Genomic DNA, 17,725 nt, shown 5'->3' with positions numbered 1-17,725 from the left:
CATTCCCAATCGTATGTTTACTTAAAACGCTTGATGAAGGAATCGTTAAAAAAGAATTGAGAGGTCTGGAGAGCAGCCTCACTGGCAACCAGCTGCTGGTAATGCACTCCCTCACTCGAGCAGGATTTGGCACCATGGTGCAGTAGCTGGCCACAACCTGCCATGAATACAGCAAGAAACCCATGGCCCTGAGCCCCAGTGGCTGCGAATCAGCTTTCCAAGGCGGCTGTCAGACCGGCGACGTGGCGAAGGGAACTATGAATCTTCGGATTCGGACAGGCCGCTATTGGAAACTTGGCTACCTTGTACGCTAGAACACTTTCTAGTGAGGCTAGTTTAGCTGGTTTATTCGAGAAATTAGGTATGTTAAAAGGAATGTAATAGGGCTCCGCGACATTTGGAGTACGCGTGAGGCTTATACAGTGCTGAAGAACGGACACGTCCTATGCTACCGTAGATTAGTTGAGAGAAAGCAACTAGGAGTAGCGTATCTTGTACACAAGAATATCACTGGCAACATACAAGAATATTATGTCATCAATGAGAGGGTGGCAAGTTTTAACAAAGGGTACAAGTAACAAAGGGCAAGTTTAACAATTACGTTTAACAAAGGGTACAAAAGAAGGGTGGTACAGGCCTACGCACCTACATCGAGCCATGATGACCATTTCATTTAACGCTTCTATGAAGATGGAGAGTCAGTCACTAATAAAGCAGAGTCACAGTACACTATTTTAATAGGCGACCTAAAGTCAAAGTAAGCAAAAAGCAGGCCAGAGACCACGCAGTGGGGGAATATGGCATCGACATTAGAAATGCCTCGAGGGGACGCATTAGCAAAGTTCGCAGAACTTGATTATTTACGGATCTTCAATACCTTCTTCAGGAAACGGGCTGACCGAAAGTAGACCTGGCGAAGTCTTAATTGTGAAACTAAAGATGATATCGACTTCATTCTGTGGGCACACCCACGCATTGTACATGATGTAGAAGCAGTTGACAAGATCCGACGCAGTGACCATAGCATGTTAAGAGGTGGTATTCACCTAGATTTGAAAGAGCAAAGCAAAAACTAATAAGCAAAAAGGCAAACAATGAACTAGTGGTGAGAGGGATAGTACAAGAATTCAGAGTTTCTCTTCAGAATACAATCGAGGTCCTCAAAAAGTTCATCGACGTTATTGTTGACATACTGAATGATATTCTTACTACTACCAAAAAGTATGCAATGGAAGTCGAAGCTACAGTCACTAGACAGGACACAGGTAAGCTATATCAGGAGACGAAAATGTTATTACAAGACGAGAAACTATGAAATCTTCAATTTCAAGCAACCGAATACAGCTAATGGAGCTATTGTAGTTAATCAATATACGCAAGGTAGCCGACATCAGAAGGTATAACGTAGCGAGTGTTGAGCAGGCTGTAAAAAGCGGCAAAAGACTAAACGCTCCAAACTTGCGTAGCGGCAAAATTGAATGTATGTATTAGGAAACAAAGAAGGCGATGTCATAATCAATAAGAATAGGATAGTCGAGCTGGCAGAAGAGTTCTGCAGAGAGCTGTACAGAAACCAAAGCAACTACGATGAGATCGTGAGAAACAATATTATTCCAGAGAAAGTCGACATCCTACCAATACCGGCAAGGAAAGTAAGGAAAGCCGTGTAAAGATTGCAAAGAGGCCGAACCGCCGGTGAGGACAAGGTAACAACGTACCTCCTGAAACATGGTGGAGAAATCGTATTTGAAAAATTGGCCACCTAGCATCATCCTAAGTTACAAGAAAGGAGACGTCAAAAACTTGAAAGTTACAGGCCGATCAGCTTAATGTCCATTCTCTGCAAGCTATTTACAAAGATAATAGCTAACAAAATTGAGGTGACATTAGAGTTGACTCAACCAAAGTACCAAGAAGGATTTCGTACTGCATACACTACAATGCATGGTATTTGTACTATCACTCAGGTGATAGAGAAAAGCGAGAAATGCAGCAAACCCCTATACATAGCCTTCATAGATAACGACAAGACGTTCGACGCAGCTGAGACGTCAGCAGTAATGCAGGCACTACGGATTCAGGGCATCGAAGAAACCTACATAAAAATACTGGAAGAAATCTGCAGTGGATTCACAGCAACCATAGTTCTCCGTAAAAAAGCGACAAAATCCCAATAAAGAAGGGTGTAAGGCTGATAGACACGTTCATTCTAATACGAACTGGCTAACCTCCCTGTCCTTCCTCATTTATTCCTCCTCCTCCTCCTTCATTCTAATGCTATTCACCGCGTGTTTACAGGGGGTTTTCAGGATCCTAGATTGGGAAGACTTGAGGATAAGTTCAAAAGAGAGTACTTTAGTAACCTGCGATTCACTGATGACATTGCCTTGAACTCAAGGAGCGAATACAGCTCATAATTACTGAACTGGGCATGGAAAACAGAAAAGTAGGTCTGAAAATTATTATGCACAAAACTAAATGAAATGCAGTCCGATCAAGTGGATGTTACTTCTGTCATACCGCAGGGCTCAGTGCTGGGGCCGCTTCTTTTTCTTTTCTACTTAAACGACATCTGTGGTGGTATTTCCTTCAGCATTCGTATGTTCGCAGATAACTGTGTAATATAAAGGACATTCATACCGTAGACGATTGCATTGCACTACCAGAAGATTTGGATTTGATTAACACCCACTGCAATACCTAGCGCATGGATATTATTGTGACAAAGCATGTGTATATGTTCCTTCCTGCATAAAATGCTGTAATATTTTTAGTCATACTAATAATTCAGCACAACTGGCACAAGTGTTAAAGCAAAAATATCTCGGTGTGTACAACTCTGCAGAATTGTCCTGGCGTCGTCATATTGAGTATGCTACACGCAAGGCTTCAAGTGTTCTAGGCTTTCTTAGAAGAAATGCAAATAATTTGCCTCTTGAGGAAAAACAGTCCTTGTACAAAACCAACGTTAGATCAATAATTGAATACGCTTGTTGCGTCTGGGATACTTGGCAGCAGGAGGACATTGGAAGGATTGAAAGACTACCAAACTTAGCTGTTAGATTTGTTCATGCCAATTATTCCCGCCACTTTAGCGTATCAAGTGCAAAGTAAAACCTTGGATGGGCGTCTCTGCAGCAACGAAGGCAATAATCAAGGTTAAAAATTTTATAGTATATTTCATTGTAACACTGGCGTTAATCTGGATCACTATTTGCAAACTCCTATTTATGTATCACCGTCCGTAATCATGCCTATAAAATCAAGGAGATAATATGCAAAACGAACTACTTCCGGATGGCTTTTTCCCCCGAAGAATTCGGGAGTGGAATAAGCTGCCTCAAGACATAGCCACCATTATATTCCCTGATATACTTGCTTCCTATCTGCAGGATACGTATCGTCAATAGTCCTAGTTATTCCCTGTGGTGTATTTGTTTTTGTGTTTTGTACTAAATGTTTTGCTGTCGTTGCATTTTTTGTGTAAATAGATATTTACCGCTGTATATTTGTACAAAGTACCTGATTTTGTTATGGCTATGCTGGTATTCACCCCCCACCATTGTAATGCTGAAAGGTGCTGTGGGTATTTTAATAAATAAATAATAAATAAAAACTAAAGTAATGTGCAACAGTCTCAGCAGAAAAGAGCACTTTGCTATAGGTGGAGAGACGCTGTAAGTTGTAGATAAATATTTGTTCAAAGGACAGGCAGAAACAGTGGAGGAGAACCCTGAGAGAAAATTATTAGAAGAATATGAATGGGGTGGATCACCTTCGGCAAGTATTCTCAAATCATGAAAGGTAATGTACCACTGACCACCAAGAGAAATATAACAGCTGCATCTTGCCAGTACTTCCCTGTGGAGCAGAAAGCTGGAGGCTTACAAGGAGGGTTCAACTTAAATTTGGGAAGATTCAGCGAGCGATGGAAAAGAAAATGAAAGATGTAACTTCAAGAAACAAGAAGAGATGAATGTGGAAGAGAAAACGAATGGCTTTAAATATATCATAGTTGAAATCAGGAAGAAGAAATGGAGAATAGCCGGTCACATAGCACGTAGGTAAGATAACCACTGGTCTATAAGGGTAACTGATTGGATTTCCAGAGGAGGCAAACACATGAAGGGAAGACAGAAAGTTAGGTGGGTCGATGAGAATGAAAAGTATGCAGGTTCTTCGTGGCAGCAGAAAGCACAAGATCGGAATGATTGGCGGATTATTGAAGAAGTCTTTACCATGCAGTGGGCGGAGTCAGGCTGTTGATCATGAGCACTCAAACATTAGCTCGGCGATGGCATTTGTAGGCGTATAATAAAATGGCAAACCAAAGCTGTGGAAGCATAAAAACGAATTGTGCGGATTCACCAGTTCCGTTAGATATGAAAAAAAGTAAAATACTATGCCAAAAGTTATTTCAAGATTTTTCGCCCACCAGCACTTTTTTAAAATGCGACGCATTTCTTTGCGCACTGCAAACACTTTTGGCGTCCATCTAAGTATCCATCTATGAAACCACCTAAATCAGGGTGTTCTTGTGATCACCCCCTTAACTTGGGGTAAACCAAACTTAGTATGGGAGGGTAAGATGGCTTGAGAAATACTACTCCCTGGCTATTAATTGAGTACAATCACACATCCCAATCCCGTCATGTATGTCGTCAAACAGTTTGAGCACACAGTGACACATAACCTCGAGCGGCAATATGCCACTTTTACACGGGTATGTGCCACATGTGATTGAAATTTCTCATCTACTTAGCAACGGCAAGAGCAACATCGGCAATTTTAACGTGTGAGGATTAAGAATAAAAAAACTCAAATTAGCTGCATTGACGCGACGAGTGTGAAGAAAACATGCATGTCGAGGTCCCAGCAGAAATTGAACCTTAGTATTCTGTGTGGTAATCAAGTATTCTACCACATAGCTATGCCACGTCTCCCAACTCTTTTTCAAACGGACCGTAATGTTCGTGATACGTCACTTGTGAATGCACTGACGGCTGTCTCATTTTATAAAAATTACATGTTCTCTAACGACACCGCCGTCACGCTGGGTTAATATCAACTGTGATTCAGACTGATGGTGACATCCTACCAGTAATGACACAAGAAGTAACTAAAGCCTTGGAGGGAATGCAAAAATGCTAAGCTGCTGGTGAGAAGCAGGTAAGAACAGATAATTAGAAAGATGGAGGACAGATTGGGTTAGAAAAACTAACCACCCTGTTTACACAGTTTACGGGGAGGGTACAGAATCTTGAAAGAATGTTAAGGTCATCATAATTTTATAAGAAAGGGTATGACACGAACTTGACAAATTGCAGGCCGATCAGCTTGCTCTGCGTCGATACAAGCTATATACAAAGGTAGCTGCTAACGGAATTAAGACATTAAAATTCAACCAAACGAAAAGTTGAGCACGATTTCGAACAGGCTACTGGAAAATTGACCACATTCATACTATCGATCAGGTGACACAGAAATGCTCAGAGTACACCCAACCACTATGCATAGCCTTCATAGACTACGAGAAGGCATTTGACTCAGTAGAGATATCCGCAGGCTTGCAGACACTGAGGAATCAAGGCGTCAAAGGCCAGTAGACAAGTATACTGGAAGAAATCTACAGTCCGCAGCCACTATAGTTCTCCATAAGTAAAGTGACAAAATCCCAATAAAAAAGGTGTAAGGCAGGGAGACACAATCTTTCTGATTCCCCTTACCGCGCGTTTACAGGAGGTTTTCAAGACCTTAGATTGGGAAGACATAGAAATAAGAGATAATTGAGAGTATCTTAGTGGCTTACGATTCGCTGATGACATTATTTGATGAGTAATTCAGGGGACGAATTACAGATCATGATTACTGAACTGGACACGAAAAGCAGAAAACTGTTCTGAAAATTATTATACAAAAAAGTAAGTAATATGCGGATGAACGGATGGACTGCCCGCCTTATCATGTATTGTGCTATCGTGTAGTTGATTAATGATTACACTTATACTCCTTTATTTACATATATGTTTCTGTTTTTTGTTGTATAGGTTTTCAAACTCAGTTTGGGATTTGTGAGGCGTTATGGAAGCCAACTTGGTCAGTGAGCTTCGCCCCTAGAAACTGGCATCGGCTGCATTGACCAAATGAACGCATAGAATAAATATCATGGTCCCAGCAGGAAACAACTGAAGGCCATTTTTTTAAACTCAGGGACAACTTTTTGTCGCAATGAAGTGAAAGTACTAGGGAAGAGCTACAGCACATGTAGTTTTTTGTGAAGAAGTCCGGCTCGACTCGCTTTTCAAGTGCTGGCCGTGTTCCCATAATACGACTGCATCGAATGTGCTACGTTGGCTTTCACAGGTCTTTGTGAGTGAGATTCTACACAAGCTGATTTATGTAGATGATTTATGTAGCAGTGTACAGGGCAAGCATTTTCGCGAGCATCAGCGCTTCAAGCAGCTTCTGGTGTTGCTAATACGCATGTTCCAGTTGGCATCGTTGCGGAAGAGCAAACAACTGGTTATATAAACATCTGCCACTTTTTAACACATGTCTGTGTGTGCGACATTTGTACATAAGTTTAGCGTCTTTTCTTGACGTGTTGCTCAATGAAAATTGCAGCACGGTCGCCTTTCTTCCGCCTGCTTCGCATAATGTGGATTCCCAGGTATGTGGTATCTGCCGAATTTTTATGGAAACTTTCTTTCGTTGAACGACAGGGATGATTAAAGCAGGTGGTTATTTCGTGTGTTCCCTCTTTCCCGCAAACCACTTTAGAGAATGCGCACAAGTACTCGACCACAAGTTTGAGTCACCTGACTGGATACCACCACCCCCTGCGATATCGTCGGCAGCCTACATAACAAGACGGCTCTTCTGGTATTCTTTCAGTGGGAACATCAGCTGGTCACCAGTCAACATCACCATGTATGAACACCTTTCTGCTTTTTTATAGAGTTTAGTAACAAATATGCACCTATAAGGTTTAATGACCGTTGCCTGCTCCAGCTGGCGTGCCCCTATGATGTCTGTGTGTCGTATGCAAAGGATGTTCTTTTCTCTCTGCTTCTGCTTTGTGGGGATATTGAATGAAAACCTGGACCCAACACTAATGAGCTGCTTTAGCAGCTTCAGGAGGGCCTAAAGTTGATGAAAAATAGGCTGGGAATAACTGAATGCAAATTGCGAGAAGTTGAAGCATCTACATCAATGCCTAAAGAATTTGGTATCGAAATCACGGGCCTCAAAAAAAGTATTCCTAACTTGGAAATCAAACTCATTGACCTAGAAGACAGAAGCCGTCGTAATAATCTTCTTGTATTTGGTCATCCAGAGGAAGCGAGTGAAACGCCACAGTCGCTTTTCGCTAATGTGGTTCATGACTTGTTTGCAAAGAAGGCAAATTTTGAAGTAACATCTGTTGAGTGAGTGCATAGACTAGGACGCAGACAAGCAAAAAAGTTACAGCCGGCTGTCCTAAAGTTTATTGGCTGCCGTGAAAAGACAAATGCTTTAAGAAATTGCTACAAGCTTAAGGGCCACAATGTTTCAATCAGTGAAGATTTCTCTACTTCTACTAGAACACTGCGCAAGCAGTTGTAGGTTAGTGCTGGGAAAGAAAAAAGCGAAGAAAGTTAAGATGATATATGACAAGATAAACACCTTATGGTACCCTGTTTCGATGGGATAAGAGCAATAATAAAAGAGTTCCCATCTTTACCGACAAGGAGACTTCCCCAATTTCTGATGTTCAAATCGCGAGTAGGCTCAGGCGCAATCGATGAACTAGTGAGGGGTTGCAGAAAAAGTATCCGCTGCCTAAATATAAGTGCTCGTAGCTTTCTCGAGAATTTCGCTAACTTAGAAAGCATTATCACTGTGCATAATACGCACATCATAGTTGTGATCGATACCTGGCTGCATCAAGGCATCAGTGACCGTGAGTTAACACGAAATAGCTGAAAACCTCAACAAGTTCTTGTGTTTGAACACAATTCCTTTCTGCAACCTATTGCTCGCGGGAGATTTCAACTTACCAGCGATCAACTAATCAGATGATTTCCCAAAAGCTCTTACTGACGCTAATCAACCATTCGTTGACCTCGTCTTCTTGCGCTATGAAATCCAATTAGTTAAATTACCCACACGCACTTAGCAAAACGCAGAATCCATTTTGGACTTTTTCTTGTTTCCAATGAGCTATCAAGGAGTCATCGAAGAGAAGATATTTTGACGGCATATCTGATCACATTATTGTATCGCTAACTTAAAAAATGCGGTTTTCTTCGAAACGAAAAATAAAAAAAATATAGTGCAATTCTTTTCATATGCTGGTGAAGCCGATGTACTGAATATGCTTGGTACTTCGTTATCCGATTCTAGAACCCTGTACGAATCAACCAATGGATCTGTTAAACAAATGTGGCGTTTCTTTAAGGAATCGGTTTTTCGATGCATTGCGCAGTTCGTATCCAAAAATGAAAGGTTGTCCACAGCTGTCCACCTTGGTTGACGAAGAACCTTGTTCATGTGGAGCGGAAACTTAAAAAGGCGAGAAACAGGCATAAACGTCATCCAGCAAGTGCTAACGAAGAAAACATTACCGAGCTGTACGTTACGCTAGGAAACGGCTTCAAAGAAGCTAAAGAGCATTTCAAAAACGTGAGACGAAAGAAATTTGTTCTTTTATTCACTGATAAGTTTTGGCAATATTTGTCACCACAAAAAAAAAATCGGTGCCTTGTATATCAGTCCGTGATGCAGTACTCGACGACAAAGTTGAAATAGCTCGAATACTTAACACATAATTTTGTTCTGTCTTCACTCAATATAATGCCAGTGTTCTAAAAGTTTCGCTTGTGCAAGAAATACCGCCTATTGATAATATACTCGTTAGTGAGGAGGGGGTTCTGACGTTGCTTCCTAATTTAGATACAGAGCAATCTCCTGGTACTGATGAATACAAAAAGCTTTCCTTGTGCGATATGCTGAATAGTGCGCCAACTATTTAACTCTGCTATATCGTAAATCACTCGTCCATGCGGAACTTCCTGATGACTGGAGAATTGCTAAAATTGTCCTCATATCAAAATCACCAGACCACTCATCAGCTTCGTCATACAGGCCTATATAATTTTCATGCGCTTCAGTGAAGCCGCTTGAACAAACTGTAATCAAGCACATATCTGTTTTTGTTGAGAACAATACTTTGAATGAAGATCGGCAATACGGATTCCGTAGAGGGGGGCTACAGTCACTCAACTAGTCTTAACAATACAAGTCTTTCTTTAGCGTTCGACAGATATAGTGAAGTATATATAATACTTTTAGACTTCGAAAAAGTTTTTGATCCGGTATCCGACTCTAAGTTTTTACTAAGATGTACTTTTGACGCCCTAACCACAATTTGAAGTATGCGACAAATTATTTTGTTCCGTATCTCTGTCTCTGCTTTGTAACTCTAAGCCTTTTCTATTTTCACGATTTACTTGCTTTGAATAAATTAGAGCTGAGCGAGTTTAAGTCGCAAAATTGATCTACGGAAACAAGAAAGGAGATGTAAGCGGCGCCTTGTGGCAACTTTTTTTTGTACATTTTTGCTGGCTTTATTGGAGTACAGTGCTCAACTCTCATGTCTATAACGACGGAGAGTCGAGCGCGGAACAGCGCGGGCGACATCTGCAGACGCAAATACGCCACGTTTGAGCATGCGCGGCGCCAGTGATGAGCCTGCCTTGCAGTTTCCACCCTTCTTCATCTCCGCGGCCGCGATGACTGCTTTGGCTGTCGAAGCGCTCTCAACATTAGAGAACCGAAAGAAAAAAAATAGAAATCAGGAATTGCCCAGATAGGTGCCTTTTACACATTACACTTATTCTCGCTTCGTTATATCATACCACTGCAACAATGGTTTGATTCATTTTAGCTTGCTTCTTTCTTTTTCGCTCAAATGTTCGGAGCGTTTCAATGGCCAAAGCAATTGTTACATCCGCGGTGATAAACAGAAATCCGTATTGCAAGACGGGCACATCACTGGCGCCGGCATGCTCAGATGTGGCATCTTTGCTGCTACACATGTCGCCCGGGCTGATCCGCGTACGACGCTCCGTCGTTATAGACATGAGAGATGAGCACTTTACAACTCTGAAACTAATATGCCTATATGATCTATCAGAAAAGTATCCGACTCTTTTTTTTTTCTTTGCGAGGCACCCGATGAATTTAAAACAAGCGCGCTTGCATCAGCTGACCTACATCTTTTGTGCGCATGCGTGAATAATGTTTTTCCTGCAGATGGCGTCAGAAGCAAGGACGTAGCGTCTGAGTGAGGTAGTGCGCAGTGGTCTCATTGGTTTTTCATTGCAAGGAACATGACGGCACGACTGGAGCTGCACTACTGCATAAACTTTTGCCATGAACTGGGCAACAACCAAGTGGAAACCATTTGGTAAATCATGACGGCTATCCGTGATCACGCTATAAGCTGCACACAGAATAAGGAGTGGTGCAACCAGTTTACAGATGGCCACATTTTGGTGGAGAGTGAGCCGTGCTCAGGTCGGCTATCAACACTCCTAAATGACGACGTCATTGCCGAAGTGAACGCTGTGGTGATGTCAGACCATCATGTGATTATGCGGGAAATTGCGAATAAGGTGATCACCAGCACTTTCTTTCCACGTTCCATTATGATCGAAGATTTACCCTTGAAGGGAATCGCAGCAGAATTTGTGCCAATACCACTCACGGTGGTACAAAAACAACTTGGTGTTGAAGCCCCAGAGGATATGCTGGATTACACAAGCAGTGACACTAACTTCATGAACGTTATAATCACTGATGACGAGTCTTGGCTGAGCGGTTACGACGTGGAAACCGAATCCCAGTCGCCACAGTGGAAGCATACCATGTCACAAAGACAAAAGAAGGCCGATTAATAGCGCAGCAACGTGAAAGTAATGCTGAGTGCTTTGTTTACTCTCGCGATGTGGTACACCATGAGTATGCAGTACAGCGTGAAACAATTGCCAACGAGTACTAAAGGGTGTACTCCGTCGCCTACTTGATGATGTGTGGCTCAAGAGAGCTGAGTTGTGGTCAACAAAAAAACTGGCGCATGCATCACGACAATGCTTTTGCAGATTCCTCACACTTCGTTTAGAATTTTCTAATTCAGACTGCTCCAGTTCAACGGGCTCCTATCTTTCCTTCCGTGAGACTTTTTACTGTTTCCCAAACTCAAGAGGACAATGAAAGTAGAGCAATTTCAGACAAGGGAGGACAATATGGCTCCATCGACTGCGCTAAACTCTATTCCGAAAGAGGCCCTCTTACAATGCTTCCAACAATGGCAGCACCGCTCAGAAAAGTGTGAGGAGTCTCTAGAGGACTACTTTGAGGGGAATTAGGTTTCCAATGCTCCAAACGTGCCAGTTTTTTTGTTTATTCCACCAAATACTGGATACATTTCTGACAGACCTCCCGTCCAGATAGAGGCTCTATTGTTTTATGTTGGGAAACATTGTCAGTCCAGTATATAGTTAATGGGTGACGGAAATTTGGGCATCGGCCACGAGGTGCCAAGGAAACCGGCGCAATGCATGTTTGCTAAAAGCAATGCGTTTTTTATGTGCCTTTGCTGTTCTTTTGCTGATTGGAGGACAGTAGGAATAGAATACTGGCGACGTGATACTGAATTCTGACTAAGAAGTTCAATATTATGGAAACAGTGCAAAATTTACAAAGCAAAGCTGACTTTCTGGCCAAGTACACTAACATTAGGCCATTAACACGTGGTGCAACAGACTAGAACATTTTACGCAACCACAACTTGGGGCTGCCAGGGGGCCCATAATGCTATGGTAGGTCTCGGCCTTCGTGGAAGCAGCCAGCCATGTGCCAATCCACTCGCCTTTGGGCTTTCAAGAATCAAGTTTTCCAAACCAAATAGCCTCCAAGCTCAACACTACATGACATAGCAAACTTTTTTTCCACTTATTCTAATATAGGATAACATTTGGTGCATTACTTTTGTGAAAACATGGTTTTATTCCACGCTGTGCTTTGAATGCAATGAAGTTGCGAATACTCAGCGCTACATCGAATTGTGAAGCGTTTTTGCACTGTAAGGAAGACAATAATGAAGAGTATGGAAAAAGAAGCGTTTCCTGACGGAAACATTGCGCGAAAACATTGTTTCCGGCAGGTGTGCAGTCGATGCGAAAGCAAGTGGCCAATATGCCTTTACGTTTTCTGCGAGAGACAGGACTGCTAAGCGATGCTGTGTGAGCCGAAGTAGAAAGTAACACTCACTCAGGCGGAGAAATAGCCGACCAGGTCTGGCAGGCTAACCCCACCCGAGGTAAGACCAATATAGCACCACCACCGCTTCGTAATCGAGAGTAAGCATGAAATGTAAGAGTAAGCACGAAACTGCAGCCATCTAACCAGGCTTTTTGATAATGGTTAGAGAAGCGTGTGCTGCCACGACGCGAAGCACGCCTGGAGGCTGCCTGATTGGTAATTAACATCTTTGGAAGCTCACCTCGCTGAAAGTCTTGTCTTTGCAGGATGCCGTGATGGTCATGCTGAGTTGTGCCATCGTTCAAAGAAGGCGGCGCAAAACTCATGCCGCGAAACTGGTGGACTTCCGTCGTTGAAAAAAGCACAAGCAACCGCTTCAAAGGGTTACAATCATGCTCACGAGGCCCCTTATTAGAGTGTCGCCGTTGGAAATGACAAAATTTCAGCATAGTAAGTTCTAATTTATTTACAGCACATGGTGTCGGAACTTCAGTGATGTTGTGAACGATCATTAATAACTCGCAAGGCAGATTTCTTATAACTTCTTTTAGCATAAACTTGCGTGTGCAGTGTGGTGTTCCACAAATAGTTGGAGTCAGTGACCACGTTTTCTTAACTTTTCACTCGTTACTCTGGTGGTCTCTTCTTGTTCTCGTGACAACACCCGAATGTGCCCGTTTTATAACACAGATGACAGTCTTATCCTTTGGCTCAAGGTCACTTGAAAGTCGCCAATGGCGTTAGCTAAAGGCAATTCTTGTTAAATAATGCAAACCTGAGAGCTAGCAAAAATAATTTTTGTCGTGATGTTTTCAACGAAAAAGAACTTAACCATCAATAAAGTGACTCAAGTAAAAGAAAACAAACACATGTATTTCAGTCCTGTCTCTTCTGCCAGTGGTTGACCAACACGTTGCGGTGAATCATTATTGATAGGCTGAGCATATGTGCCAACTTGAAACGTGACATAGTGATAACTATCCGCAAAGGTCGTCGTGTTCCTGTTTCTGTTGTGTGTGTGTTTTACTAGCGAAAGAATGGCATACAATCAGCAACACCAACTAGGTCAAAAATAAATTCTTTTCAAACATTATCATAGCCTACTTAGTTGGGCAGCGCCCCTAAATAATGTTAGATAAGGCTTACCAAGTTCGGTCTCTAGTTGGGAAAGAAAACTGGGCGCAGCCAGCGATACGTCATGCGTAAACAGCTGGCCGAACATAACAGCTAGGTTGGTAAGGTTTCGGTCATCCGACCGTCTTTGCGGGTGTACTGTCATGGAGACCATCCGTGCTGTGGGTAAAGGACGCCCGCTAGTGGAGAGTCGTGTCGCAGACATGCCTGAAAGGAAGTTTTGGGAGCGTGAACTCACGTAACGCTAACAGAAGATAGGTACTCATTGTGCGAACATAACTTTTGTCACTTGCATGATAAAGTATTTCCGTCTTTATCTTTTAAATCATAATTATTGAACGACACTACGGGAACTCTGTGTCAAGCTTATTGACAGCCCCACCGTGGTGGACTAGTGACTAATGTACTCGGCTGCTGAACCGCGGGTTGCGGGATGGAATGCCGGCGGCAGTGGCTGCCTTTTTGATGGAGGCGGAAATGCTGTCGGCCAGTTTGCTCGAATATGGGTGCTCGTTAAATAACCCCAGGCGGTAGACGTTTCCGGAGCCCTCCACTACGGCGTCTCTCATAACCACATGGTGGTTTTGGGACGTTCAACCCCACATGAAAATGAAGCTCATCAGCAGTAAAAATTTGTTCGTTGTCTTTGCAGATTGAGCTTTTCCAACAGGCACAAGAGCGGGTAACGCAAACACTAGTAGCCAGATTGATATACCTATAAAATGGCAACCTTGGTCACATAACGCGCTACGTCAACAATTCATAAAAAATTATGGGTTAGGAGGGGTACATAAAAAATGATGACAAAAGCGAGACATCAGAGACACTCTTCATGCTATTCTTGTTTGTTTATTATGTCCCCTCTTTCTGTAAAGAAACAACAGACTGGAGTGCACTTGTGCTTTCATTGTCTCCATTTTTCCTTCGAGACAAATACCAGCCGTTCATGTTAACAAATCTGCACAGCACAACGACACAGAACTGGTATCAGGTAGCCAAATTCATTGTGCCTTTAATATAAAAGTCTCACTTGTGCTAATTGAGAACTAATAAGCTAAACTGGCTGTCCTACTTTCTGCTACCTTTAGCCTCGTGTAGGAAGAGGCAGCCAGCTGTTGAGAGAGCAAACGCCCTGACATTCTTTTGTGTTTTGTGAAGAAAAGAATAAGGTGTATATATATATATATATATATATATATATATATATATATATATATATATATATATATATATATATATATATAGTTCGCGAACAGTGAGGAAGGCTGGTCCACCGGTCGAAACCGTTGGTAATAAAATTAAGACTACCGCTAAGTTTTCTTTCTTCTCTTCCTATATATATATATATATATATATATATATATATATCATCTCCACTGCCAGCTCATATATAATAACATAACGTGCTACGTGACTACAAACAGGCTCAAATGAATGTGTGGCACTCGCCGTTATGGCTACTGATGGCGCTGACTGACACTCCCACGTTTAATTCACATATATGCCCAATAAAGTGGCTGGAAGAAAGCCGCCGTGGTAGCTCAGTTGGTAGAGCATCGACCGCGCTATCGAAGGTCGCAGGTTCGGTTGTTGGCCATGATAAATTATATTGTCACCTACCTTTTTTTTCTTTACATTCACGCTACAATTAGGTCAAATAAGTTCCCCTATGTCTCATTATTATTCTGTCAAACAAAGAAAATGGAGCCCTGAAGTAAGCACTTCTTTCTCTGGTATATATATATATATATATATATATATATATATATATATATATATATATATATATATATATATATATATATATACCAGAGAAAGAAGTGCTTACTTCAGGGCTTCCTATATATATATATATATATATATATATATATATATATATATATATATATATATATATATATATATATATATATATATATATATATATATATATATATATATTGTTATTTCTTTTAATATTTCTGTTAATCCTGACGAAGGCCGTGCCACGGCCGAAACGTAGAGTAAACAATTATCAAATTTTCGTAAGTGTGCTCCTTTATTCTTAATTATGTTTGCACCGGACCCACAGAATTTCTTTTTGAATCATATATATATATATATATATATATATATATATATATATATATATATATATATATATATATATATATATACATATATATATATTTGTAATGAATTAATGAATCTGAATAACGGACGCTCTGCTGGCAATGAAGAAGACGAGGATGATCGGTGGCTGCAGTAGTAGCTCGCGCACGCCGCTCGCCATTAGCCTGACCTGCGTGATAAAGGACATTTTGCCAAGCTACGTCTGAACCTTTCTCGACGTACAACACCTCTATTTTAAGTGGTGGAGGAGCCGGGGTTCCCATCAACCTGGAACTTCGCAATCGGACGCTACCCTCACCGTTCACCATGACTGCTCCTGGCCCTTCTCAAGCTGCCTTACCAACGACAGTCTACTGTACTGGCCCGCCTCGGCAACGCGACCCACCAATCTTTCGCGGCAACGATGAACAAGACGTCGAGGACTGGCTCGTCGAGTACGAAATCGTAAGCGCTTCCAACAAGTGGAACGCCTGCGACCAGCTCACAAACGTGCGCTTTTACCTCGCTGATGTGGCCAGCCTCTGGTTCAAGAACCACGAAGGCGAAATTACCAACTGATCCGCCTTCAAGACTACCATCTCCGCGGTCTTCGGTCGTCCCGCCGTGCGCCGGCTGCGCGCGGAACAGCGTCTCCGTAGTCGAGTCCAGCGCAGGGACGAGACCTTTACGAGTTACATTGAAGATGTCTTGTCCCTTTGCAAGCCCGTCGATGAATCTCTAACCGAACGCGACAAAATCAAGCACATCACCAAAGGAGTTGACGACGACACCTTCCAGATGCTCGGCGCTAGGAATCCACAGACCGTCACCGATGTTGTCCAGCTCTGTCAGGAGTACGACGAGTTGCGTAAGTAGCGTGCCTCGACGCGCAGGGCCGCAGAAGATACGGCTGAAGTTTCCGCCCTCGTACACGACGTCGCTGCTGATCACACCGTCTTACTGCCCCAAATCAAACAATTCATTCGTGAGGAAGTTGCGCGTCAGCTTTCTCTTGTGGCCGAAGCATCCGCGCCAGTGACCTCGTTAGACCCACGTCTACGCCAGGTCATTGAGACACAGGTCACGCAGGCACTGCCTCCATCGCCACCTGTCCCTACGCCGCTGACCTACGCTGCCGTCGTTGCTAGACCCCCAGCCCCACCTGTCTCTGGCGCATACCGGGGCACCGGGTCCTACCCTACGACGCTGCCTACATACACGGCACCCCATCCCGTTTCGCCCCCTGCACCTTCTGTCGTTAACCCATGGCGCACCTTGGATAATCGACCCATCTGTTTCGCATGCGGTTTCGTGGGACATATAGCACGCTACTGTCGCCGTCGCAACTTCCAGCCTCCAGACCATGGGAATTATGCAAATTACCAGGCTGCCCAGAATCCCCAGCGACCATCTTCTCCTATCACCGATTCATTGTTCCCATGACGCCCCGTCGATTCTCGCCGGTCATTATCACCCCGTCGCCGATCTGTCTCCCCGATGCTTCGGCGCACGAGCCCCGCTCGAGAGGAAAACTGACAGCCGCAGTTCCGGAGGCAAGAACTGCGTCGTCGTCGAACTTTCTAAGACCTCCTCTTTGTCCGACCAACGAAATTGATGTGCTAGTAGAAGGTGTTGCTCTACGTGCACTTGTCGACACAGGCGCCGTCGTTACTGTAATTAGTGAAAAACTGTGTCGCGATTTGAGAAAAGTTACAACGCCGCTTACGAATCTTGCTCTGCGTACAGCCACCTCCCATTTCATCGCACCGACAGCTCGATGCACAGCACGCGTTCTTATTCAAGATGTTTGGTACGCCGTCAACTTTGTTGTTCTGCCACGTTCATCTTACGACGTCATACTAGGATGGGATTTCCTTGCTACCCATCAGGCCCTCGTCGACTGCGCTCGTGCTGAACTCACGTTGACGAATCCGTGCCTTGATATCGACCACCACAGTCCCTCGAAAGTGTTTGCCGCAGCTGACGTCCGCCTCGAGCCGTTGTCTGCTGTCCTAGTGCCTGTGTTTTCCCCTGCTGCCACTAACTCGACGCTCCTGTTCCAACCAACTATAGCTAGTGTCCAACACCGAACCATCGTCCTCCCGTTTGCCGTCATCAACTTTTCCAATGGTTCGGTGGTACTTTATGCGTGCAACGTTTCTGCTTGTCCGTACATCCTGCTACGCGGTGAGTG

The sequence above is a fragment of the Rhipicephalus microplus genome, chromosome 9, assembly GCF_043290135.1.
Source record: "Rhipicephalus microplus isolate Deutch F79 chromosome 9, USDA_Rmic, whole genome shotgun sequence".
NCBI classification, from domain to species: Eukaryota; Metazoa; Arthropoda; class Arachnida; order Ixodida; family Ixodidae; genus Rhipicephalus; species Rhipicephalus microplus.
This window is presented reverse-complemented; position numbering follows the sequence as displayed.